Here is a 13537-nt window from a genome sequence, read left to right as displayed (position 1 = left end):
ATAAAATGGACTATAAATAACATGGACTAATTTTTATAAATTTATTTTCTTACAAGCAAGCTATAAGGCAATCTCTAAAGGTTTCATATTCGTCACAGTCACATAGATTATCCGCACATACAACTCTTAAATTAGAGCTGAGGCCATGTATGTGTGTTGTTCATCAAGGCAATCATTAAGAGAAGCTCAGGGAACTGGGAACACTAAGATACCTGTTACTCATCTTGACTGCATTATATAGGCAAACCCATTCAGTGTGTGTTAGTTTCACAATACACTTTGTTTTCTAAGCTCACACCTCTCCATCAGTCCTGCTGTGCCCCCATGGCTTGGAATCCTGCCGAGTTTGATTGCAATGCATAAGGTGAGGCTCCTCCTGCTCACCTGCTGCTCCATTAGCTGAGAATCTGCTTGTTGTTCGGAAGTGTTTGTGCATTGTATTAAAACTCCTTCTGCAGATTGTGTATGAAAGCATGCAGTGTGGGAGTCTTTATTTTCAACTACCAGCCTCCATCTTAGTAACTGTATGATGCATGAAACTAGTGAATGCTGTTATTTCAGTTAATGTGGCCAGTACTCCCTCATGTCCATTAACCTGAAGCTGTGAATGGTGCTATGAAATGGAGGGTTGGTCCTTCAGTGTAAGGGTCACTTGCATTGTTGTTGCAGCATATTTATCAAGGCTTTAAGTTTTTTCTATCCCAGAGATCTCTGCTGCTCACTGTTTTGCTTTCTTAAACAGCTGTTGACTATACACTGTCTCTCAGATACACTTTTTTCTTCATCACGCTTTTCATGTCAAAGGTGAACACCGCTTCATGATTGCTATTTCATTTTCCAAACTGCATTAGGATCTGTGCCATTGGAGTCCATTTAACTGTTACGGTGTTGTTCAAATACACTGTAACATGAATTGAAGACTTGGCAGATTTAGCCTGATGAACTGTGAATCCAGATGTTATCCTTTTTCTGCTCATCACCTAATAAAATATATACCCAGTGCTTTGTTACCCGAGTGATAATTTCTCAGTGGCACTCACCTTCATTATGGATGCTTCCCTTACCCTGCAGAGGGTGGCGATCTGTCCAGTGGAGAAGTGCGGTTCCATTGGACGTGGTAGGTCATTTGGGAATTTGTCTGGGGACTCCTTCCTCCTAGAAAGTTTATCTTAGGGCTTGGAGGCTAGTCCTGAGGCTCTGGTAATGGCCAAGCCACACTGGTCACAGTGTGCCTACAATGGCTCTCAGAACCAGAGGAGACAGGTTTGGTTCAAAAAATTGGACAAATATTTCTGCTTTATTCTTAAGTGACTGGTAAATCACTGCTGCCCTTCTGATTGATGGCTGAGTCTAAGAAGAAGCTCACACACCAGGCACAGCTACAGTTGTCCAGTCGTTGTTTATTTACCATCATCTCTGTAAAGCCTAGTTCTTTAGGAGCCAGGGGGAACTGTGTTGGTGAAAAGGATGGTTCCCTCATTGACTAAAAAAGCATTTGTGAAAGGCCAAAAAAGATATAGATATCTTCTGTATCTATATTACATATATATAATACCAACTATAAGATGGGCTGAAAAAATAAAGTCACGTATATCCAAAGATAGGTGCATACATATTTGAAAGATAAAAAAGAAAAGCACATGAGAAGAATGTTTTAATCAATATCATATACAAGGTAGCCATCTAGCTCCAGGCAGTCTAGAGAAAATGCTCCCCTCTTGCCCAAGTCATGCACATGCCTGTACTGACTCCTTTCTTTGTTTTTTTGTTTGTAACTGGTTTCTTTCTTTTATGGATAGATAGTTTTTCATTATCTGAGATTTAAAAATAATTGTTATCAATAACAAAAGAAGTGAAACCTCAGTCAATCTGATTAGCTGAATGGCTAAATGTTTTCTTTCATGACAAGAATTATGTGAACAAAGCAGCAAGAGATTAAAACCAGTATTAGCATAAAGGAAAGAAACAGAGAAATCTGGGCAAATTTCTTATGTTTTTTGAAAAGGCAATTTGCCTATGAAACGTTGTAATTTTGAAGAGAATATTTCTTAACAAAAAGCTCTTCTCTTTGAAAGTTTTGTATAAACTTTGTGTATTTTATTGAAATCCTGGGTTTATAGTGCTGGTGCGCTTAAGAGGATGGAGAAGTAGTCATTACATTGTACTCTAGAAATGTGTAGTAATGCAAAGAGTTTTGTTTCCTAAAAGAGTTGACAGAAGAGAAAAGTGCTAGAAATCTAGCTATTTTTAAGTAGAAGGGGTTTTTAATTGGAAGGAACTTCAAGCAGCTGTAGTATTTCATGTGTGGTGTAAGATGGATGCAACTATGGGTTACTATAGTTAGGTGTATAGTTTTGTGGTGTACCAGTCACAGGATATCAACTAAACAGGAGATAATATGGTTTTAGAAGTAACCTTTCCTAACCTGAAATGTATTCTGCAAAATTTGCAAACTCTTCAACTTCCTTAACTTAGCTCTTTGTTAGTGATCAAACCACCTTATTTCAATAGTGAAGACAATATAGCAGTGCTCAGTGTTACCTTTTTTTGCAATTACTCTTTCTCCTTTTGAAAGTTCCTTCACCATTTTTAATATGAGAATATACATTTTTGATAAAAGATTTGGAATTTATAAAAGATGTGGCTAATTTAAGAAACAGTGTATCAAGCCATCTGTTCATAAAGGCAATTCATTCTTCTGTACTTCAATACAGAGTGGCAAAAACGTCCAAAGAGTTTACTGATTTTACAGAATGTTTTCCAGTGTTGAAATAGCTTGTAAAACTGGGCTCTATTCCTGAAACATTAGAAGGCATAATAAATACTGTTTAACTGATGTGTCAATACAGAAAAATCTCTCAGGTACATCTGAAGTATGGGCAAAATTGGTATTTGAATTTTGCTAACTTTCTGATCAGGCATATTACAATGTTCACAGACAGCTTTGGGTTTACCCCTGCAGAAAAAGGGGGGAAAAAATCTGTTTATATAATTATCATCAAAGACAAATGTCATAAAATAAAAGTGGTTATTTTATTCTCCCAGTTTTTTTTATCTTTTTCATACTCAGACTCTTCTTTGCATGGCAGATAAGATAATCTATAAAAGTTTAAAGAAATGATTAGTGAGATGTCTCCAAAGATCCATTCTTCAAACATACTTTAGAAAAATTCCAAGTTATTTCATTTATGTATTTTTAAAGATATCATGGGTGTTATATAGAAAATTACTTTTCAAGCTGCTTGTTTCATTGGGTAAGCACAGTTCCTTTACATTTATATCGCTTGCCTGATCTTAGTGTCACAGTGACCTTACTCATATCAAAATCTTTAGTGTCCACATAGTCAGTCTTACAAATGTCTTCTCTAGTTACCCTAATTACCCAATGTCAAAACATCCCTATAACCCAGTCTAAATACATTTTAATCCAACAAATTAGCACATGTAAGGCTTTTTTTCCTCATATTATTCAATTAAAAATGAATTCCCCTTCCTCAGTCCAAAGCAAATCATGACACATCCCTCTCGGGGGACCAGTTCCTTTCTACTTGAACAACCACAGCTGCCAAAATCCTCTTAATATGGTAAAAAATGTAATGTAAAAGGCAAGCAGTCTACATGAGAGTGTCAGGCACTGTGAGGACCAGGGAGTGGGAGTGGTGGGGGCTCCCCATGGGCAGCCAGATCCTGGCCCACCCCCCACCCAGGAGCAGGGCAGCTGTGTGGGCCTTGGGCAGCTACAGCCCCGGGCATCAGGCATCTCCCTGGGGATGGGCTGGTCTTGTCACCCGCAGACTGGTGTCTGGGTCTGGATGAGCAGAACCCACGGTGAAGCTGCAATGGGGATAGGGCAGCAGCAGCAGGTCAGGCAGAGGCCGAGCAGCAAGGGTTTAGCTGAAAAGCAGCTCCCATGGGCAGGGGCAAGCCCCAGGTGGGTTGTCCCCTCTCTGTCACTGCCTGGGAGCCTCTCCCCAGGGACATCGGGGGCAAAGGGGCTGCCCACTGCTGGGCTGTCTCTACATTGACCCTGAGCCCAGGCAGCCAAAGCTTTGTGAAGGGCATGCTCTCAGGACCTGTGCTTGGACATCCAACATTATATTTAAGTGCTACAGTCTGGAATGCACCCTAAAAAATAGTTGTATAATCAGCGAAGTAATTCTTCCGACGAAAAATCCTAGCAGCCAGATTCTTGATCTGGGAAAGGTGACAGAAACCAACTTAAGGCAAGCAAAGACCAAGCTGTTTCCAGTTTTGAAGGGCGGAAACTGTGTTAGTTGGTGGCAGTGTAAGAACCCCAGTAAAACACCTCTGTGTTCTAGCTGGCACCGTGTAGCATTGTACTTTGTATAATACAAATTTTATAGCTTTGAGTTGCTGTGAAATACACAAGCAATAGAGAAAATAAACCTCTCATTTGATCACGTATGTTATGCTGAAGTTTTTTGTGTGTGTTTTTGTTTTTTTTTTTTTTTTTTTTTTTAATGAGTGAAGGCTTTTCCCTTGGAGAAGGAGATTTACAAAAAAGAAGCTAGCACAATCCCAAACCTAAGGATCTCAACATCCCCTTAGTCATGAAAACAGACCATACTGAAGGGGGAATGTGGGAAAAACTGTAGAAAAATGCAACCAGCTGTATAGAGGACTGTCTTAGACTGGAAGCAGTGTGTGCCCCACAGTCTCACAGCTATCACCCAGTATGCCTAGGGAGCGCTAGTCTTTGTAGGTTCCCACATAATCTTGAGTACTTTTTGCGAAACAGCAGTTACTGGGCTGTTGATCACTCATGTTAATATATCTGATATGATAGCCAGCATACAGATAAAGTTCCCCCATCCACAGTCTCCCTGAGTATGCGCTGGAGCAAGCTGTAACAGGAAATGAATAAATTGCTTTCCATTGTGCTTTCCCTGCTTTCCACATCATATAACCTGAGAGGTGCAAGTAAACCTTGTGAAAGCATGGGTAGGCTGCCAGAGACAGAAGTTGCAGAGGGGACATGCCCATGTCTGTCAATGTACATGCCTGTGCTTGTGTGTACAGGTGAAGGAAGCAGGATGGATGCTTTGTAACTGTTTCTGTGCTGCACAGCTAAGTATTGTACAAACACTCCTGAGTTACAAGAGACCACATAGCTCAGCGTAACTGTGTTACCATGGCATGGTGCCCAAGCTGCTATGGCTTTCAGATTCATGCAACACTGTGTAAACACGCCGACCCACATCAACCCTAATCATAGAATGGTTTGGGTTGGAAGGGACCTTACAGATTATCTCATTCCAACCCTCTGCCATGGGCAGGGGCACCTTCCACTAGACCAGGTTGCTCAAGATCACATCCAACCTCATGTGGCAGTACAGTTCTCCACCAGGCACTGCAGGGATGCCATAGTTTACTATGCTTGTAATCATCACATCATTTTGTCAACATTTTCCAATTTCAGAAGGCTAAACTGAATAAGCATGTTACAGGTAACTAACAGACATGTGACTTGCCTTCAGATGTTCAGCCCAGAAATAGCTTAGTGAAATCGGTTTCTATTATTTTGCAAGGTCTCATCAGAAATAGCTGTGGGACCACAAGAACTCATCTCATGTTGATGAAAGATCACATTTCATGCCTTGTAAATGCAGTTATGAAAAAAAAAGGTGCTTGCCAGCAATCAGCATTTCTGAGACAACAATAAAATTCTGAGAGATACTTTCTACTCCCTGAAGACTTTTAGAAAAACACAAATATCCATTTATCATTTCTTGCTCTACCAGAAATGATATTTTTGCTTTTGCATTGTTACTTCACCATATCAGGATTTTTTTCTGGACTTTAGGAGAAACTTCTGGACTGAAAGCATTTGCAAAGTAATTTATGTTACTGTCATATCTAGCCATAAGGGTGGACACTAAATCAAATTCAGTTTCAGGATTTGCAGAAGATTTTACATTCTTGATCAAATTAAATGAATAAAAGGATAGGAAGAAATTTTAAAGTTGCTTTGTACATTTTTGTTAGTAACTGATTTTTTTGGTGCAGAAAGCTTCTTTGACATGCTTTGATGCCTTTCTTGGGGATAGGCATTAGCTCACTGAATGATTAAAAGTTTTATAGAGGGGCTATTTGGTAAGAGAATATGTGGGGACAGGTATTAGCTCATGAAATGATTAAAAGTTTTATATGGGAGCTACATGGTAAGAGTATATGTGGAGACAAAATTGCATCAGTGAGTCCTATCTGCCTTCATAATAAATGCATTTACCTTGAGTGATCCATTCAGTTCCTCACTGAGGTTCCCTTTAGTGCAGATTTTGTCACCTCATTGCAATAACCTTTTTTTTTAACAAAATATAGTTAGAGTTATACCTTTTTAGCAACACACATTTTTGGGTAGCATATCAAATGAAGTGATGATATGGATTTAATGGGGGGAAGGAAGAAATAAAACCTGTTTCCCATTTGCATTATTTCCATTTCATGGAGATCAGCTGTGCAACTAGGTCACCCTCTCTCTGGCTTTTTTATAGCTGGTGGTGCCAGAGGGTCTGATACATCAGCTGAAGAGAGGTCTGGGTGAGCTGTTGGTAGAGCTGAGGTGTAGGGATGGGGCTAGTCTGTTGATGCATGTTTGCATGGATACTGTGTGGGTTGTTGGCTCTCAGCTGCTGTTTTGCTCAGTGCTGCTGATGACAGAACAGACCGGGATTTCTCGGGTAGGCTTTCAGTGGGTTGTTTCTCTGTGACTAGCAGCTTAAACCTGCTATGGGAACAGCTTCATTTGGTGCCAGTGGGTAGTGCTTGTTACCTAAATCATCAAGGCAATATTTGGTATTCCTGATTTGAACTAAATGTTCAGGCTAGAAACAAAATCTAGTGGAGAGACCATACTTAATGAAGGCTGTTCTTAAGGTGGTAGCTTTTCCCAGTATGACTTTAAAATAATTCTTTGCCTAATATGAAATGAGCACATGCCCTCCCCCTGCTCTCTGGAGCTGAAAGGAACCTGGATACTGCAGCTCTGGACAGGAGTAGTCTCCTGTTTTATGCCTTTTATATCTTGCCTCATGTAGGGGCTGCCTATGATCTGTTGTACAGCACTAGCAAACAGTAATCCAGGAAATGATTTAACTCCTCTGCTCAAGGTGGCATCAGGGAGGGAATTTGGAGGGTCAAAAAGCCATAATGTTTCTATCCTGTAGGAGCCTTGAAAATATAGATCAATACCCTGTCTGGGAATTAAGCTTTCTTTCCATGATGCCATCCAGTGTCTTTCAGGCCCTTTACTATACAGTGGCCTCACTGAGGGGAAGTCCATTTTGGTGGCCTCAGTCTCTTCTTTGCTGCCAGTACTGTACAAGCCTTGAGCAGCTATTTCAGCATGTGGCTACAGCCTGAGCCCTTCTGGCTTTGTGCTACCTAAAGGGAAAGTCTCCCATGCAGCCAGGTTTCAGAGAGGGGGCAGATCCCTCTGCAGAACCACTGTGGCTACATCAGTGCCCTGCCCTATCCTCTTCACTTCTAACATCTTCAGGGCAAAGATCTCTGTGTATTTGTGATGAGGTAGGACTTTCTGAAATGTGAGGTTGTGAACTCCTGTGAAACTACTGGAAGTGCTGTTGTGAGGTGGTGTGTGTACCCCTGTAAGGCAGCAGCGGTGTCAGGGATGCTGGTCAGCTGTCTTGGTTCGCCCAGTTTAACCTGGTGAAGGGAACTTTTGAAATCCTGCTTGAGGAGACGTGAATTAGTTGGAAAGAAGAGTTGAGAAACATCCTGTCCTCTCAGGGACTTCCAAATTAAGTGCATCTCAAGCTGTTCTGGCCTGGAGGCAGCAGAAGCTGGTGGCTATCTGGCAGGAACAATTGAGAACTTCTCCGCCTCTTTGTCCAGAGGAAATTGAAATTTTTCAACCTCACCTTTTTGGTTTAGCTAATGTGAGAATAAAGCTCTGCTGCCCATGTAATCCTCTCTCAGGGGGAGCAATGGGATGGAAGCTAGGATTTGTTAGGCATGTAATTGTGTCACTCAGTTTGAGCAACTACCAGGAAAATCTTACGTGGTGGTGAGGTGAAGAAGACCGTGGGCCTGAACTTAAGAATGGACTTGATGCCAGCTTGCATGCCATAACATAACCTTGGTGCTCAGAGCTTTGTGGTTGCTCTCAGAAGATGGAATCTTCCCACACTAGTGATGTGTGGAATTCATTCCACAACTTCATGGTTGGAGGACTAACAGTCACCCCCCTTTCAGGGGCTGGTGGGAAGGGGAGCACGCAAAGAATGTTGAAAAGATGTTCCCTAAACCACATAACAGAAACAATGGAAAAAGGAAGAGTTACAGCTGAAGCCATTATATCCCCTGTGTATGTTTCTGTGAGTTGACCCAAAATTGCTGTGAACGCAGTGCCAATGCTCTCAGCTAAAGCTACTGCTGTATTTAAATTGCGTAGTCTTTGTAGAATACTGGAGCATCCTGTATCAGAGAATTTGCAGCACATGTTTCAAAAGGGAACTCTGGGGAATTATGCTGAAGTCCAGCTCCCAACACCCCTTAAATCTTCCACCTTTTATTTTACTTTTGTGATAAAAGCTGTTGTATATGTGCATTAGATAACAGGAGGAAAATTATTCCCTGTTGTAGCAGCGAATCTTTATTCCAATGGAAGTGATTGCACAGCTGCAACTTGGAAGAGTTTGACCTATAGATTTGGGATCATGGTGATGGCTTAGTGACATCTATTTATTTTGTCTTCTGTGAGATGCTACTGTGTTTAGTGACAATAGGCAGCATTCCTCAATGGTTCTTGATGTGCCCATATTATTCAGCTAGTAGTCAGACTGTTCATCTACAAGGATGAAATGAAAATAACTAAAACACCCTAGAAGATCCTATATTGAATAGGGACTTTTACCATAGGAAAAAATGTAAGGTGTCCTCAGATGAAGCGTACACGTTTCCTGAAATGAAAAGACAGAAAATGCTTTCTGGTCTGTGCACATTTCAGGATTGGAAGGATAAACTCCACTGAAGGTTGCATTACAAGTGGGTCCGTACAAAAAAAACTCATCCGCCTCTTCGGTTTTCTTGTCCGTTAATAACGGAGCAGATCCACATCTAACTGGCTCCTGAAAGCATGAAGATCATACTTAATTGAGAATAAAGGCACTATTGTTAGCAGCGCTTTACTAACTCCTGTAAACTGGATTGGGTTCACTAGTTCAGGAAAAAAAAATTAAGATTGTGTCCATGGCGGTTTCCTACTAATAGAATCTAAAAAGGATAAAGCACAGGATAAAATAATAAATTGATTCTTAGTCTCTTAAGTTGCTAGGAAAATTCCTGAAGCTGAGCATTTTCAGCAGAAATTCTATTACCTGCACTCACACCAACGGAAATGCTGTGATATAAAGTAATTTACAGCTTTCCTGGGTAGGCTTACAGTTCGTAAGAATCCCACATGATGCCTGACTCTTAGAAATAACAAATGGCAATATAAAGGCAAAGAGGATTTTAGTGTGAGTTAATGGAAGAGCAACCAAATGTAGATGGGGATGCCTTTCTGTGCTGGATCTACAGTTCATTTAAATATCAAAGGGAAATGATGTACAATTCATTGTGTTCAGGTCTGGTTTTGTACAGGTGCAATGTGTTGCCAACTCATTTCCCAACTAAATATGACAACTAGCCATCGGTTGGGCAAAAATCATGCAACATTGATCTCACCTGGAAACTTTCAACTCCCGATCTTGGAAAGAAATGTCTTTTGAGTTGCTGGCGCTGAAAAAGGGATACTTATTTATCTTTTGTTTATCCCAATTAATGTGTCCCATGAACAGGCTGATCAAGCTAGCTAATGATTTACGCTTTAGGGAGTCAAATGTGTTTAAAACACACGCTGCAAATCTCTTTAACTCTATCTGGTAGGTAGTTATATTTTCACTGGGACAATAGCACAGTGCAGGGAAAGTTGTGAACTTCCTTGAGGAAAATAACCCCTGGACCCAAGCGTTTTAAGTGCTGCTGATCTGGATTATGTAACTTGCAAGAAAAAGCAATAGCTGCGTATGCTGTTATAGTTTACAATGGCTTGGTACAGAGTCCAAAACCAGGAATTAACAGAAAAGCTGAAATTAATCAGTTATTTGGAAATATGTTTTCCAAGTGTATTAAATTCACGTGGACAAGTTATCATCTTTAATGACAAATAGCCATAAAGATCACTGATGTTTAGATAGAGATGGGTCTTTGGAGTCTTAAGAGTTAGCTGCAGTGTATAAAGCTCTTCTCCTTGCAGAGTAACACAGATGAGCTATTCCACTTCACAGTTGTGTTTTTGCAAATGTCACACTGACAGTTTTGGAAAAATGGTGCTTTTTGCCCACCAGTCACAGAGATAGCTGGGACTCTAGTTCCCTCATCCTCTGAGCCACAATAAAAGACCACAGGAATTTTTGTTTAGCCAGTTACTGCTAGTGTGTGAATTCATCACTGTAGCTTTATTAATGCAAAATAGTTAAGAGTCTCCTGCCTGTGCCAGAGTGAAGAATCATTGCAGACATGCTTGGGTTTTCATTATGAACGCTTATCACCCTTAAATGTAGAAAGAAAATTCCAAGCAGCCAAAGGTCAGAAAAATCAAAATCAACTACTTCCAGAAGCCTGTATTTTATCTCTGTATATTCTCTTAAGATATAGCTGGGCTGACAAAGGGTCACCTGGTTTTCTTGGAAACAGCTGATGTTTTCCCACTTATTTCAGTATTGACTTGGTTTTTAATCAGACTCTAAATGTTACTTGTAGCTATGAATCAAATATAGGTGAATTTTTCCACCACTGCCTAATGGAAACAAAGTTGCTTCCTACTTTCTAGGTACCTATTTGAAGAAAGATACTGGTAATTAATTCAGTTTACTGAATGTATTTTCTTGGGTAAATTGGATATATTGGGTAAAACACCTTCCCTTGCTGCTCCCATAGTAATCACTCTGTTCTTTACTGAAACTGAATAGCAGCATACCTAAGTCACTGAAATAATCTATTTTTCTATAAATCTGACTTTGTGTGCTTTTTTAATGTTTAATATAAGGATCATAGTATGAGCAGTAGTAAAGCACGCTTCCTGTGCGCTTCCTTGGCAATGTGACCTTGACTCAGATACCCATTAACTGAAATTGTTCAATCCCCAAATCTTTCCAGGCTCAGTTTTTTTGGTGAGGTACTCAAAAAGGTGACTGTAGCAGGGCACATGGTTTGTACAAAGAAAACCCCAAAACCCCCAGACAAGAAACTTATGATTTCACATGTAAGCTAATTCTGAAAAGGTAGATAAGTATGCAGATATACACATAAACAGACTGATGTATTAACCCCCCCTATTTAAACAAACCCACCAAAACGATCTTCCCAGCTTGTGAAAGCATTGAGTTTGCTGCTACAAAAGCAAACAAAAACATACAGATGTGACAAGTGTCGCAGTATGGATCACTCTAAAGCATTGGATTTAATTTATGGATGTTTGGAAACAAGTATAGCTTTGGTAGTTTTCTTCTAGTGAATGGTGTCACTGTTGTGGAGACTCAGGAAACCATATTTCATATTCACCCTCTTCATGCTTTGTGCTCACATGACTCACGTCAGTGTCATGTGGCATAGCACTGCTTGGTTTAGATTATAAACAGATAGTTTTGTCATATAGGATCATCCAGCTGGGGCTGACATAATCACTTAATGTCCTTGTAAGTGTTGCTGTTTTTCTGGCTGGCATGATGTTTTGGATCTGAGATCTGATTCAGAGGTTGCTGTCTTACCTCCAGACACTTGTTCCTTTTGCTGTCCCAGGGGAAATCTATGGAAATGGTGTAAGCGGCTGGGTGGGAGTAAGTAGGCAGGATATACTTACACAGGGAAAAGATGAAATATTGATTAGTTGTGAAAGTGTTGTGTTGAGAAAAAAGACTGGTATCTAGTAACTGTAAGTGCTAACATCATGCATAGAGCTTCGGTTTTGCATTTTTGTTCTTCAGTACTGCTTGCTGCAGAGAGTCTGAAGCTGTCTGACTACGGTACTATGAAAACTCTTCAAATGACTGGATTGTCATAGTTCAGAGTGAAAGGGGAAATGAAGATGTATTCTGCATATTCCATAAATTTCTGAATTGTGAACTTGGTTGGCAGCCTATACCACCTCTGAGAGAAAACATCTGTGGCTGGAGTCAGTAGATCTTTAACTTAATTCAAAAGCACTTTCTCAAACTTGGGATTCCCGGCCTAGGCTCTAGGAAAGAAACCTCTTTCCCACAACTAACTGCATAGTTGAGATATTTTGTTTTATTTGGAGACTGATTCTCAAGACTGAGAAGATGAGTTCATGTTATGACTGGGTTAATTACTTCTTATACAATCAATTTCAGTACATACATTTTATTCAGTACATACATACTTTCAAATTCAGAAAAATACTAGGCTGTCAGGGAAGGAAGTAAATACTAAGTATGTACATATTCATGGATGGGTCACTCCTGTTCTCATTAATGCTAATGAGTATGTAAATACATCTGATAAACTACCTTTCTTTTTAAAAGCTAAATCTTACTTGTGTTTTATGTTTTGCTGACTTCAGCTGCAAGTTATTTGATCTCTGCCTTTGCTGAAAGTTAAGGCAGAGCCTTTGAATGAAAAAGGTATTTTTTTTGTTTAATACTTTTCATAAAATTTGTTTGCATTTCAAATGTTTTCAGAATAGATAAGTTCTGCTTTCTAATGTGTAAGTGATCAATGACTTGTCCTATGGAAGGAAATGAGATTGCTGCTGTTAATGATGTTAACAGAGTTCAATCCCTCTCAAAAATATTTGAGCAAGGAAACAGCTGAGGTTGATGGATAATCCTCATAGAAGTAGAGTTCAAACTTTAAGCAGAAACTGGTTTTGGAGCCATGACATTTTTTTTCATACTGGAAATTAATTGGGTCCTCTCATAGATGTCCCTACTACTAAACTCTGTAGTGACTGCTTCTAATTATCACATATTTGCTGATACAGCAAATTAATGTTCACATCTGGGTCATAGACAATGGAAATCATCATTTCAGTGAAACATCAAGTTGGCACTTGCCTGTTAACGTGTTTATTTTCCATGTTTCTCTTTTGTTCTAGACCAGTACTCATTACTGTTCATGTTCCACAGCTTCATTTACCAGTTATGACAAAGCCTGTAAAATCCAAAGTAGGTGCTGATCTATTCAGTATGATATATTAATTAAAATCACAGTGAAATGTGAATTGCTACAATTTATGTAGACAAGGGTCTGAATCAAAATCTTGGATCTAAACCACACCAAGCTTGAGGATGATTTGGATTCAGTTCTAAACTCTGTGGTTTGGGTTTTTCTTTAATCACATGGTGTTACAAACATCTATTTCATGTGTCTAAACTGTCCCAGCTGTGCAGAGTATTTCCTTGAACACATTTGACTTATTTTTACATGGATGTAAATCAGGAGTAACTTTGCTGAAGCCAGTGCAACCGGTGCCATTACATGACGTGTGAGGAAA

At 39.8% G+C, this 13537-nt stretch overlaps 1 protein-coding gene across 7 annotated transcripts in view; it reads left to right on the top strand.

Annotated features, from left to right (window-relative positions):
• SMOC2 (SPARC related modular calcium binding 2) overlaps window positions 1-13537 on the top strand; it is a 149709-nt gene that overhangs the window by 14322 nt on the left and 121850 nt on the right. The window lies entirely within an intron of this gene.

The sequence above is a fragment of the Falco biarmicus genome, chromosome 6 (assembly GCF_023638135.1).
Source record: "Falco biarmicus isolate bFalBia1 chromosome 6, bFalBia1.pri, whole genome shotgun sequence".
In the NCBI taxonomy this organism is placed as follows: Eukaryota; Metazoa; Chordata; class Aves; order Falconiformes; family Falconidae; genus Falco; species Falco biarmicus.
Note: the sequence above shows the minus strand (reverse complement) of the source record. Positions and strands in the feature narration are given on the sequence as shown.